Source organism: Sebastes fasciatus, chromosome 16 (genome assembly GCF_043250625.1).
Source record: "Sebastes fasciatus isolate fSebFas1 chromosome 16, fSebFas1.pri, whole genome shotgun sequence".
Taxonomy (NCBI): Eukaryota; Metazoa; Chordata; class Actinopteri; order Perciformes; family Sebastidae; genus Sebastes; species Sebastes fasciatus.
Window position 1 is genome coordinate 31863746 of NC_133810.1, and position 14631 is coordinate 31878376.

General features: G+C 38.7%; 1 protein-coding gene across 1 annotated transcript in view; it reads left to right on the forward strand.

Moving 5' to 3' along the window:
* Nucleotides 1-14631, forward strand: part of LOC141752673 (protein NLRC3-like) — a 782294-nt gene that overhangs the window by 226154 nt on the left and 541509 nt on the right. The window lies entirely within an intron of this gene.

Consider the following 14631-nt stretch of genomic DNA (forward strand, 5'->3'; position numbering starts at 1 on the left):
GATATTTTATTATTATTATTATTTTCCCTGCCTATCTACTGCTCCACAGGAGTAGATGATGGAAATATTACAATCTGCTAGGAAAGACCTTTAAGAAAGTAAACAATCTTCTAATTAATTACTTAAGGACAACAGGAATAATGGAGAGAATTTAATAATTATTATTATTGTTATTATTATTAATAATTATTCATTTTTATTTATTTATTTTTTATTTTCCTGCCTATCTCCTGCTCCACCTCCAGTCCAGCAGGTGGAGGTAATGCACCTCTCAGCTGGTTTACCATCCACCAATAAACACCAAAGAAGAAGAAGAAGAAGAAGAAGAAGTTCTCAGCTCAGCAGCTTCACCGTTAAAGTTCCCGTCACGTCACTACGTCACTACGTCTCTACGTCTCTACGTCACTACGTCACAGCTCAACATGAAGCTTCGAGGGAGAATCAATGACGTCGTGTGTCTCCACCATTTCACCCGTAAGTACGTCACTTCCGCCTCCTCCAACGGTTCGCTTCCACCAGACTCCACCAGGAAAACTCTCCTTTGTGTTCGTTAGAGAGGAATAATGACATCACAGCGCTCTGAACTCAGACGGGTCTGAGCGCTTTGTGAAGCGGCAGTGACTGTTTTCTGTTCGGCTGGAATTTAAAAACGCGTTTTGCTGCTGTGCGGCACAAAAGAGAAGAACTGCAGTTATTTCATGATGGTTTTTACTTTTTATTTTTTTTCAATTTTTTTTTCAATTTTTTATTTTAACATTTTTAATAATGTTTTATTTTTAATTTTTAAGTTTAATGTTGTGTTGTTGGCAACAACTGACAGCCGTAACTATCATGAAATAACTGCAGTTCCTCTCTTTTGTGCCACACAGCAGCAAAACGCGTTTTGTTTTGGATATTTTACATATTTTTCAGACATTTACCCAGATTTTAAGAGCACTAATAGGATATTTTTCAATATTTTATACAGATTTTTCAGATTTTTTTCACATATTTTTTCAGACACTTTACCATATTTTTTTTAACAGTTTTTGAGTATTTTTCAATATTTTTTTTACATATTTTACTAATCATTTTTGTATATTTTTTCACAACACTGTGTGCAGCACATGTTGAAACATGTGGTGTCTGAATTCTACTGTTCTTATCTCTGTTAGAATTGTGATTATTGAAGGAGAGAAGAAGAACATCAAATCAATCAAGTGTATTTGTTTTGGTTCATAACTTTGCTCTTCCAGGGCGCAAGTGAGGCGCACATGGAGTAGTCGGGTCTCTCTGAGCTCCGGGTGGACAAATGGTTATTTCTTTATTAATCCTGCTTTAGTTTGAAATTGACTGAAGAAGTCAGTGGTGTTTATAGTTTTGATTACTTTAACAGTCATTGTGTGATTTTCACTCATACCAACTTTGAAATCAGTGAAAATGCCTGACACGCGTCAAACAAAGAACGCCAAACAATCTGGCCCAGCTGTTGCGCATGATGGGCCTGATGCGGAGGAAGAATCGACGCATTTGTGGGAAAAGATATCCGACAAAATTCTGGAATCAATCAATAAGCGATTCGACCTCCTAGACCACAAATCTTAAACTCTTATGAACACTCAACTGGCTCTGACTGAAAGGATTGTTGCTGCAGAGGAACAAGGCTCTGACCACGAGCGGCGTATTCAGACGCTGGAGCTGTGCCTGACAGATATGAAAAAGTCAAATGAAAGGCTTCTAACGAAGATTGACGACATTGAGGGGCGCTCGAGACGTAACAATATTAAGATTGTGGGGATCCCCGAGGATGAAGAGAAAGGCAGAACTACGGACTTCATCGCTGGATTAATACCGAAGTTACTCGGGGTGAGCAGCTTTGCAAAGCCCGTGATAGTGGATCGAGCGCACCGCATACCTGTGCCAAAACCTACGGATGTAAAAAGACCAAGGAGCATCATAGCCAGGATTCACTTCTACCAGGAGAAAGAACTGATTCTACGACTGAGTCTGCAACAACAGATGATCTACAACGGCCAACGGATCTACGTTTATCCTGATTATACTGCGGAGGTGATGGCACAGAGAAGAGGATTCCGTGAGGTAACCCAAGCGCTCAGGGAGAGGGAGGTCAGATACTCTCTGTGTCTTCCAGCTAAGCTTCATGTCCAGCACAACGACCAGGTAAAGGTGTTTCCCTCCCCAGGAGACGTCAAGTCCTTCATAGAATCTGAGTTGAAAAAGTAGGTTTTCGAACTGGGACCTTTGAGAACGTTAACTTTGTTATGCCTATATTCTACTCCATCTAAGTTAAAAACGAACAAGACGGCGGATTAAGTGCTATATGATTTTTGTTCTTTGTATTATTTTCCACAGCGGAGTGACTGGATTTGTGGTGTAGCCCATTGTCCGCATTTAAAATGTTTCCGAGAGGGACTTTCGGCTGCTGGCCCTTTGCCATGCGTTTCCCCAATACTGTGAGGAAGTTCTTCTTTTTCTTTCTCCCTTTTGTTATTTTTATTGTTCTTTATTTCTTTCTTGTTTTGTGGGGGGAGGGTTTGGGGGTCTGCGTTTGTGTGCGAGTGTGGATGTTTTGTGGGGAGAGATGTGCTGTTTGGCGTTTCAGCTTATTACATAAATTTGTCTGCATACTCAGTTACTACTTTGTTTTATTTCATATCATCCATGCCATGCATCAAAGGTTTGAATGGGCATTTGATTTCTGATTATCTGACCGGTTTGTAAGTATGTCCCCAATTCTAAATGATGAAATCACACTAACCTCGTGGAATGTTAGGAGTCTTGGAACTGATGTTAAATGCGGGAAGGTTTTTTCTCCCTTGAATTCACTGAAAGCTGATATTTTATTTCTATAAGAGACTCACATTACTAAAGTTACTGAATATAAATTAAAACCTAACTGGATCTCACAGGTGTACCAAGCACCCTTTACATCTGGAGCAAGAGGCGTAGCTATCCTGTTTCATAATAATATTCCTTTTTTACTTAAATCCAAGATTACAGATCCAAATGGGAGATTTATTTTGATTTCCGGTTATATTAACTCATTCCCAATTACCGTGTTCAATATATACGCCCAATTCAGAAGACCCTACGTTTTTTCGTAAAGTTTTTGAGTTACTTCCAGAGGATGGATCCTCCAATATCTTCATCGGTGGCGGCTTTAATTGTTATTTGGATTCATCCTTGGACAGATCATCCACTAAATCTCCTCCAACTATTAACTCTGTTCAAACACTAAACAATCTGATAAAATCTAGAAATATGGTGGATATTTGGAGAATACAACACCCTGTTTATACAAGTGTTGTCCACTGAAACGGAGAGAACTATAACTACTGTTAAACAAAAGAAGTCAGAAAGGTCTGACACAGTTTCCCTGTTTCATAAGTGTTTATTGTTAACACATAAAATAGATTCAGAAAATAACAGCATGTTTATTTATATTGCAAATGTTGCTGAAATTCTATACTCCGTTCATATCACACTGACAGGAAGTCACTGTTTACCGTGATGACGCTGCCACCTCGTGGTTTCCTCTCAGTATGTGTGTACATGAGCAAGTTGCAGTTCTTTTATGTAGATATATAGTTATTTAACCTTAATATCAATGTTTTAAAAGTGTCCGTTGTTCCTCTTTAATAAACAAACTTCAGCCAGATCACTAAATGTTCAATAAGACAGTCAGACAGGAAAAGCAGCTAATTCTAGTTTATTAAAGCAGGAGAGTTCAAATAAAGGAACATCTTCATCACAGACTGAATGCTGAATTCACTACCAACACTTTAACTCTTCTCTGTGACCATCTGAGCTTCAGTGTCGGACAAGTCTGGATATTCTTCAGCAACAATCAACACATGATTTTAGTAATAAAGTAATGTCTCCACAGAGAGATGAAGAGGAGTCATGCTTCTGTGGAGGAGCTGATGTCCAGATCCAGAACAAGACCTGGACCTCAGACAGCCAGTCAGACCAGAACAAGACCTGGACCTCAGACAGCCAGTCAGACCAGCACTGTCCAAAGTAAGACTATAGATCGGTCTGCTGATGTCTTCATGTCTGGAAACAGGACTTGTTGTTTTAATACACTGACTATTGTTGAACCCAAAAGAAATAATTATGTATTTGTATGTTTTGTTTTTATGATAGCACTCCGTCTTTGCATTAACAATCAGAATGCTGATTGTTCTCCATCTGCATAGATGAAGATGGAGAACTATTAAACTGTGTGTAAAGCAACAGCATCACTGTTCTATCACAGACAGACAGTCACACTGACTAACAGCCAGACAGCTTCTCATAATAGTCCTCCACCAGTGGGGGGCTTTTATTTTGAAGCAGCTTCAGGAAACGCAGTGTATTGGTCAACGAGATCCACGGTTCTTTGTTAGAGGTGTTATTCAGTAAATACAGGTCTACACAACAAGACATGAAGATATTCTGCATTATATGATGAGTTTAAATGTTACAGGGCGGTAGGAACAGCCACAGTGAGCTGTTTAGATGAAGAGCTGCTGGCGAGCAGCTGAGGCTCAGCCTCCTCTGCTGTCAATCAAACATGTACACCAACACACAGTCAGAGGCTGAGAGGAAAAGGAGCATTTATGATGCTTCTCTTTAAAAATAATAACTATTAACAATAAATGTAAAAATCACATTGACGTTAGTTTTGACTTCAAGAAGGGAAGATGACTTTATAACCTTTACTTCTTTATATGTTCTTATATTGATTATTTTCATATTGGCAATGGAAATGATAAGTTTCTGTGTTTTGTCTCAAACTTGTCCTTCTCTTTCAGCAGATAGAGGTCTGCAGGAGGTTGTAGATAACTTAGTCAGCCTTTTGTTTGTTGTGTTTAAAGAAGACAGATTTAGTTAGGCCTAGTTTTGGTTTGTTAATTTTGATTATTTGGCACAACTATATTGTCCCTACCTCCACCACATTTGTGAACCTTCAGTTGCCCTTTAATAAACTGTTAATTTTTGAACTTCACTTTGACTCTGTTTAATTTGGTTGTTGTTAAGTTATTGTTCCACTTTGTGGACGTAACAATACTCTAATACACAGTCAGAGTACTAACACTACAGTGCAGAAATACTACAAGTCCTGCTTTCCAGTAAAAGTACAGAAGTATTAGCATCAAAATCAACCTAAAGTATGAAAAGTTCTGGCCCTCATTATGCAGATGTCAGAGTGATGTTCTTTATAGACCTTTCAACCAGAGTTACAGACGGCTCTACTGTAAAAACAAAGAATAAAAGTCAATAATAATCCACAAACAAAAAGATATATAAAATAAGATAAAATCATTTAAACAATTCTGGCAAATACCCTCAGTTAAGAAATAAGATAAGATAAGAAACTACTTTATTTATCCTGATACAATGATCGTTTTTAGCTTGTGGGAATAATTATAAACAATAATAATAATAAAAAACAACAAGTAGTAATTATACTACTACTATTAATAATAATAATAATAATAATATTATTAATAATAATAACAACAATAATCATAATAATAATAATAAATTAATTAAAATCAGAAGCAAAATATAAATAATAAAATAGAAACAGTAAAATAGAAACAATAAAATAAAGATAAGAAATAATGAGATCTACTGTTAATCCTAACCCTAAACAGCTGTAGTTAGACACAATCATTATGATAAAAATCATAATCACACTGCCCTCCTATGGACAAAGAGCATAACTACATCTCTTGCTCTTTTATTTTGAAGGATGTAACCGGAAGTTTTTCTTGTATGTAATTCCTCTAACTTGATATTGATGCAGGTGTAGTTACCAACCGTGGCCACTAGGGGGCGTTAAGATCCTTCTCTGGGTGATGCTACATAGATCTCATGTTACTGAGGCTGTAGCTAGTTAACCAACCACTTTACATTTAAATATTACTTCACAGCTAGTTGGGCTGAACATTTTAAACAAATATATCAAGCTGTGATTTTTCTCACTAATATTGTGATTTAAATAGATTATTTTCTATAAATCAATCTCCTGTTTTTCTGCTGATTTGATGGCCTAATGTTACACAGTTACAGTGTTAGAAAGTACATTTACTTTCATGCCACTTTATACTTCTACTGCAGGACATTTCAGAGGGACAAGTTGTCCTTCTTACTCCATTTATCTGCATTTACGCTCTACATTTATCTGACAGCTTTAGTTACTAGTTACTTTACAAACATGTGAAAATGTACAGCTGAAACTATTAGTCGATTAACTTATTAATCGATTGACTGAAATTAATTGGCAACTATTTTTGATTATGTCATTTTTTAAGCAAAATCATTTCATGGTTCCAGCTTCACAAATGTGACGATTTGCTGCTTTTCCTTTTTAATTATTTTATTATATATAAATCTATCTAATGATATAATATGTCATAGTTTAACAGTCACAGGGGACGTTTTCTTTCTTTTAATACTTAAAGTACATTTTCCTGATTATACTTACATACTTTTACTTAAGTAACATTTTCAAAGCAAGACTTTTACTTGTAACAGAGTATTTTTACAGTGTGGTATTAGTACATTTATTTAGGATCTGAATACTTCCTCCAACACTGCACAGTTGTTAACACAATACGTTTTTATTAATAATCACAAACTGGCTCTGGAAGTAACCTGAGGTAGTTTTTAACAACAAAAAGTATGATTTTAGCTGTCATTCATATGATATTACATTAGTGCTTTACTTCATAAATCAAAGATACTCTGTGTTTAAAGTAATCAGCTTGTTTAAGGTGAGACAGCTCAGTCTGGGTTCAACTTTAATGGTATATTTAGTTGTAACAGTTTGACTCTGATCAATAAATGTCAGGTTGTCCTGTATAATGTTAATAATGAATATCAGTGAGGTGTTTCTTCAGCTGATAATCATAATTCAGATTGATACTCTCTGATCAGCATCACTGTGTTCATGTTGTTGAGTCTAATTGTCTGATAAATGTTAGTTGTGACACCTACAGTACAGGTACTTATGGCTGAAACCTTGTCTACGTACAGTGCAGGTAAATAACACCTGGCAGGTGTGTTTCTGTTAGAAACAGCAGGAATGTGATGAAGCTGCAGGTGTTGGGAGTTCTTGTTCTTCATCTGTGCTCGTTGTGTTTTTAATGCAGTGGGTTTCTTTGCTTCACGGTGTGAATAGTTGACCTCATATCAGTCACACTGATGTGAATACAGACAGTAGAAACTGGTTTATCAAGAAAATCACGTTGAACAAATGTTAAATCTAATGTGTGTCGGTTCACTTTCCTCTGTGACAGGACTACATATATGTAGAGACTGTGATCACTACAGGTTGTAATATTAATATTTCACACTAGTGGACAGTTTGTTCAGGATTTGCACAATTCTTTTTTAAACGTTTTACTGATTTAATTTGAGGTGTTTAAACTGTGTTTTCTTGTCAGCAGCTCAGATGTGGAGGAAGAGGAGCTGCAGGTGGAAACACTCGAGGATGTTGTTATCAGACAGTTTTCCCTAACATAGTTCCTTTTTGAATGAGATATAAACATTTAAACTTTATACTGCATGATCCTCTCCTCAGTCAGGCTAGGCGTTATCTGTTGAGACTGTTTCTTTAGTCAATCTGAAACTTGATAGTGTGACACTGAAATATAAATACATCATTGTTGATGATGCACACAGGGTCGGCGCCAGAGTGTTAGGGGCGGACGGGCAATCAGCTTTGACAGGGGGGGCATTTTTTTCCCCTCATATAATAATAATAATAATAATAATATCTTGGATTTATATAGCGCCTTTCATGAAACCCATGTAAATATAGCCTTTATTAAGTGTATCTTTAACATTATCATGTTTTATGAAAGAAATAAGCTGACAGAGAGGTGTATACATACTGCCACTTATGCGCACAGGTGCGCACGCACGTATACACATGCTGTTATGTCCACAAAATCAGGTTATAAACTAACACCGTGTCTTAACTGGATGCGAGCGTCCGACTATCGCGCTGCATCGCGCATCTGACGCTCTCTGTCCAGACTACGTTAAATCTGCACTTCTGTTACATCATGTAAACAAACCAGGAAAATATCAGCTGTGAGCTCCAGATCAGACTGGAGCTGAAGACGTAACCACCTCAAAGATTTGTGATATTTACTGGAAATAACATACGATATAGCCAAGAGCAACTAGGTTGTTATCTAGTGATCTTCTCCAGCCAGCTGACACCTTATTTTGGTTTCTGTTTTGAAACGAGGAGGTTCTGGAGGCTACAGATAACTCCTCAGGCACGCCCTGGCACGCCCTGGCACGCCCTGCGTCCTGCTAGTGCCAGGGTCAAAATGTGCACACACACGGTAGCCGAGATAAACAGGCAGTTAAACAACACATTAATCTAACAGTCTGATTTCTTCATAACTATAATTTAAGTTAATAAAGACTAAATGTGGATGTTTGTCTCACCAGTTGTTGTCCCTGCTCAGCCTGCTGTATAACATAACATTAGTCCATTGTTTTATTCCACAATACTGAACAGAATAATCCAAACAGGTAGAAAACGTAAGATGTGAGAGGAGCACAGGATGCTTTCTACTCTCTTGGTCCTAATTGTGCTTTAATGCACCAGGTCTGTAGGTCTACTTTCTCTCATTTTTTTCTATTGAGCTAGATTAAAAAAAAAACTAAAAAAAACAAACACGCCATCGGAGCGGATCAAAACGAGGCTTCTTACTGAAATATTGTAGTGACGGTTCATATTTCCCAGAGTTTCCATAGTTGTCTCTGCGCTGTGTGTTCGTGTTTTATTTGAACCATTAGTGAGGTGGCTGTTATATTTTTTGACAGGTAGCTCGTAATAAAGTTTCACTAGTGAACTTTATTACATATAACTGCGAGCGTCAATGTCTGTGCTGAAAGTGTCAGTAATCAAGTTAATATTTTCATTTACATCCAGGACAACTGACCCGGTTTTCTCGGCTCATTTTATCTAAACTAATCAGCCGTTCCTCTCAATATGAGTGACAGGAAAAAATAGGAACCGTGTATCCGATAGAAGTTCAGACAAAACGTCACGCCACGCTGTGCAGCGCCGTGTTGCTGTGTTGCTGTGCAGCGCCGTGTTGCTGTGCAGCACCGTGTTGCTGTGCAGCGCCGTGTTGCTGTGTTGTTGTGCAGCACCGTGTTGCTGTGCAGCACCGTGTTGCTGTGCAGCGCCGTGTTGCTGTGTTGCTGTGCAGCGCCGTGTTGCTGTGCAGCACCGTGTTGCTGTGCAGCACCGTGTTGCTGTGCAGCACCATGTTGTTCGCAGCCAGTTCGGACACTCCAATAGAAAACAATGTAATCAAGCCCAAGTATATGTCCTAGTTGTTTTCGTAAATGCAAAACTATCACTGTTTTGTGCATTATTTTGCATTGCAGTGTTAAGTCCTTCCATTACCAAACTGAATGTCTTAATTGTACTTATGGCTTAGCTGCTATTTCAGTTTAGTTTTTTGTCAGGAGAGAATTCAGCTGAGGGGGCACAGTGACCTTTTTGGACCCCCAAGGCCCGTCCCTAACGCCGACGCTGGACTCGGGCATTGTAGATTGTAGCCAGCTTTCCGTGAAGCATAACAATGATGCCTCACGAAATCCGTTACAGTACCTTGTGTATGTCCGTATCGCCACCACTTTATTGCTAAGTGAGTGCAGGTTTGTAAGAACAATAGACGGAAGAAGTCAGTCAGACTGTTAGAGTAATGTGTTGTTTAACTCCCTGTTAACTGGATCTCGGCTACCGTGTGTGTGCACATTTTGACCCTGGCACTAGCAGGACGCAGGGCGTGCCTGAGGAGTTATCTGTAGCCTCCAGTACCTCCTCAATTCACTACAGAAACCAAAATAAGGTGTCAGCTGGCTGGAGAAGATCACTAGATAACAACCTACTTGCTCTTGGCTATATCGTATGTTATTTCCAGTAAATATCACAAATAAAACGTGTGTTTTCTGATTAAAAAAAAAAAGTACGAACGTAGGAAGATAACAAGTAATACTAACCCATCTTTGAGGTGGTTACGTCTCCAGCTGCAGTCTGATCTGGAGCTCACAGCTGATATGTTCCTGGTTTGTTTACATGATGTAACAGAAGTGCAGATTTAACGTAGTGCAGACAGAGAGCGTCAGATGCGCGATGCAGCGCGATAGTCGGACGCTCGCATCCAGTTAGGACACGGTGTTAGTTTATAACCTGTTTTTGTGGACATAACAGCATGTGTATGCGTGCGTGCGCGCCTGTGCGCATAAGTGGCAGTATGTATTCACCTCTCTGTCAGTTTATTTCTTTCATGAAACATGATAATGTTAAAGATACACTTAATAAAGGCTATATGAGGGGGAAAAAATGCCCCCCCTGTCAAAGCTGATTGCCCGTCCGCCCCTAACACTCTGGCGCCGACCCTGTGCCCGACTCTCTCTTTGAAGTCCCGGGATTCACCCTTATGCGGGCAGACAGGGATGCGGACTCTGGAAAAACTAGGGGATGTCCAGAAATGCTTTTCACCTTTTACACTGATGACTGCCGTACAAATACACCAAATCAATACATTCTAAAGTATTCTGATGATACAGCTATAATATATCTGTTAAGTCACTCGGACAACCCTGAGCTGCACCAACATGGCGTGAACAAAATGGTCGGGTGGAGTGACAGTAATGCTCTTAAGACTAACACAAAGAAAACGGAAGAAATTGTATTTGGTTCACCATCTGACTCTCAAAGTTCCTATTGTTATTCATAACGAAAAAATCCTGCAGGTATTTTCATATAAATATTTGGGAGTAATGATTGATCATTTATTATCTTGGAAAGACCACTTTGAATTTGTCTGTAAAAAGACAAAACAAAGAATTTACTTTCTCCGCCGCCTCAGGTCTTTTGGGGCGAGTAAACAAATTGTTCTTTTGTTTTTTACTTCTGTGATTATGAGTGTTCTACAGTATTGTTATACTACATGGTGGGTTCCACGATTTAATAAGATTGAACTGAAGCACTCTTTTGTTCACCAGTCAATCCTAAAACTAAATATGGAGCCTAATCCCAGATCAAATGTACGTTGAAGGGCCCTGAATATCATCTTCTGTGATTGTAATGTTTAAATATATTTATCCTTGTTTCTTGACTTTGTCCTGTGATGTTGCAAATGGAGCTGCTGTTATGCAAAACAAATTTCAGACCTGTCTGAAAATAAAGTATTATCGTATCGTATAAAGTTACTCATTAATGATAAGCTTCTACTAATTCTGAAATACTGACGTGTGAAATTCAATAAACTAGTAACTTTAACATTTGACTAGTGGAGAATTTGGGATTATATTTCGAAATCCAGGTTGCTGGATATTACTTATGTCTTTTCTCTTTTTGTAACAATAAAAAAAGCCGAATCATGAAATAGTGGAAGAAACATACAAATATAACTAATAAGAAAATGGTATAATACATTTCAAAATGTAGGTTCTTGTACTAATTGAGCAAGGAAGATGTGTCATTTCTGGCTACTGTGTTTAGATCATGAAAAAGACTTGCAACTCAGAAATGATTTTATTGTGCAACAGAGATTATATTTTTTCTTCCAGATGTTCAGAAAAATCTTAGAGATATAATTCTGAAAAAACAACAACTATAAAAGCACATTATTATTTAACTATACTGGTTTATTGACATGATTTAAACATAAAAATTAGATAACATTGGATCAAAACTAATTTTAATTCAACCTGTTCAAGACAAAAGAGATTCTCAAAAACACACCGTGTTGCTCACACTAATCATCTAGTGTGAGCAACACACACACACACACACGCACACACACACACACACACACACACTCGTAGATAAACTCTGCGGTCAAAGGAGGAGCCACACTGACCCATGTTATCCAGGCTCATGAGAACAGGGAGGAAACAATGAAAGTGAAAGAGTTCAGTTAGTTATTCCAGACTCCATTATGAGAAGAGGACGACTGAAGACTGAAGCAGGGTGAGTGTTAATCCAACATTTTATTATGTTACTGTTAAAGTGTCTGAGTCAGTTTCCTCCCTGTGGACTGTAGAGGAGAGAAATGTTAGAATGAACTCAACAGTTTGATTCATCTGTGAACACAAAGTCATGACTGGCTGAATAATCCTCATTAAAGCTGCTGTAAGCCAAGAAAACAAGCAGAGAGGTAAAGAGAAGTGACCAGGTGGAGCGCTGGCTGCTTTATTATACTGTATACTGTGCGTGTGTGTGTGTGTGTGTGTGTGTGAGAGAGATAGAGAGAGGGTGTGTTACTTCCTGTTCTCTTGTACTAACTTGTTTCCTTTACATGCTCACACTCAGTGTTCCTCTTTATCCTCTCAGGCTGACTTCAGATCAGAAGATGATTGACTGTGTGGAGGAAGAGGAGGACAGAGCAGAGTCTCTAGTCTCTGGCTGTCTGACTATGAAGAGTGATCAGTCTAAAGGTGATCCTCCAGACTTCAGTAATGAACCTGGACCCTCAGAGTCAAAGTAAGAGAGCTGCTACTAACTCATTTATAGGACTCATTTTCACTTTCCTCTACCAATACTGTTTTCTGTTGATTGTGTGTTTCTGTTTTGAAATTTCTACTAAAATGTATTTTCTAACTGAAGTTTAATACACTTTTTGTGACACAAAGAGAATTAATTTGTGCATTCTTCCTCTTCGTATCTGTGACAGCTGTCAGTCACCCAGAACAGCTGTAATCTAAGAGGACTAATACAAACTTTAAAACCACATTATTGACAGTAGCAGTAGTTTGTGTGTTTAGAGCTACTGAAATGTCTTTATCATCAGAGAGTTTATCAAGGATTCATGTGATGTGAATAAAATCATCTTGGTGTTTGCAGAGTTCAGTCCAGACGGAGAGCAGAGTCTCCAGTACCCAGCTGTCTGTCTATGAAGAGTGACTGGTCCATAGATCATCCTCCAGACGTCAGTAATGAACCTGGACCCTCAGAGTCAAAGTAAGAGACTGTTTCTACTGTAAGCTGACCTGATGGATGATGATGCATTGAGGATGAAGACTAAATGTTCTGCTAACAGATTTATATTCTGATGCAGAACTATTAGTGCAGATACTGTTTCAACCTCAGATGGATCTTAGTCTGGGTTTTAGAGCCACAAACTACTGATTGTATTTCTGTAACAAAACACCTGAGAACCTCCATTTCACAATTTACACTTCAAGAAAATATTCATATTTCTGCCTGAACGTTGAAGTCGCTGTAAAGATTTACAACTATTCAAAATCTGAAAGAATGAGCTTCAAATGTGTAATTCATTTCCTCACATTTGTCCTCAAAATACTGTGTTGGTTTGACTTCTCCTAAAATCAGCTTTTTTGAAGTGGGGTTGTACGAATACTCCCGTGTTCTGGGAAGTCAAATTAATGCTTTTGTGAATGGAGTCTGGTGGCTTTGAAGAGAACGATGTAACAACTTCAGTTCCTCGTCAGAAAGGGCTGTCTGATGGTAAAGGATTGTCTGATGGTAAAGGACTGTCTGATGGTAAAGGATGGATACACACCAGTGTATCCTCCAGTGTTTCCTCCACGATTGTTATTTACCGACCGACACGCCCCCTTACTGGATATCAGTTATTGATTGGACGCTGAGCCGATCGGTTTGATCTGATACATCAACATCACTGGAGTTTCATACCGGAGTGAAGACAGATCACAGATTAACAGATTTTTAGTTTAGTTGTCTTCTGATTCACCATCTAGTTATAATCTGTGTTAACTGTAGGAGTGAACAGCAGACGGAGCATGTTGATGGTGAAGTGATCCAGCAGCAGGAGGACCTGCAGGAGCTCTGCTTCACACACCGTCACTGAAGGAGTCTGTCACTGAGAGGGGTTTATAACACCTGACAACAGACCTCAAACAACTTTCTGCATTTATTAGAAAGAGTTTTCTTTTGATCTTCTGATATTTCCCCTCATTAACTTTTATTAAGGATCCAGTTAAAGTCAGACAGAGAAGGAGAGTTTGTCTTTTATACCTTTTACATCATTTATCCTCATTTCCATTCAGTCACATGAGGCTGATCATTCCTGAATGTCGGGTTTGATATGAGTTACATCATTTCACTTTTCCCTCAAACATTCAGCCTAATACATAACTTCTACTGTCAGAATATCAATAACTACAGACGCTAATAATGAATACATAATATAAAGATATTGTGCCAGTAGAGATGGTTCCTGGTCCTCTAAGCAGGACTCAGTCCACAGTAGAGACACAGACTGCTGCTGTTATTCATATGCAGGTGTTTGTTAAACAGGTAACAGACTACAGAGAGGAAACACTGCTGCTCTGCCACTGAGAATAACTGAGTGTCTTTATTAGTATTAGTACAGTTCAGACATAAACAGCTGTTGAAGCCGACTGACAGCTGATCCAGATGTGATCAGCTGCTGCTGTCATCAGAAACGGACGTCGCTTCACGTGACGCTTCAGAGGAAACAACGTCTCATGTCTCTATAAACATATTTCCTCGTTTCCTCTCTCCTCGAGTCTTTTCCTCGCCTCCTCCGCTTGCATCTCCCGTGGGCGGGACTAAGACGCGAGGAGAGGAGTCGAGGAGAGGAGTCAAGCCGT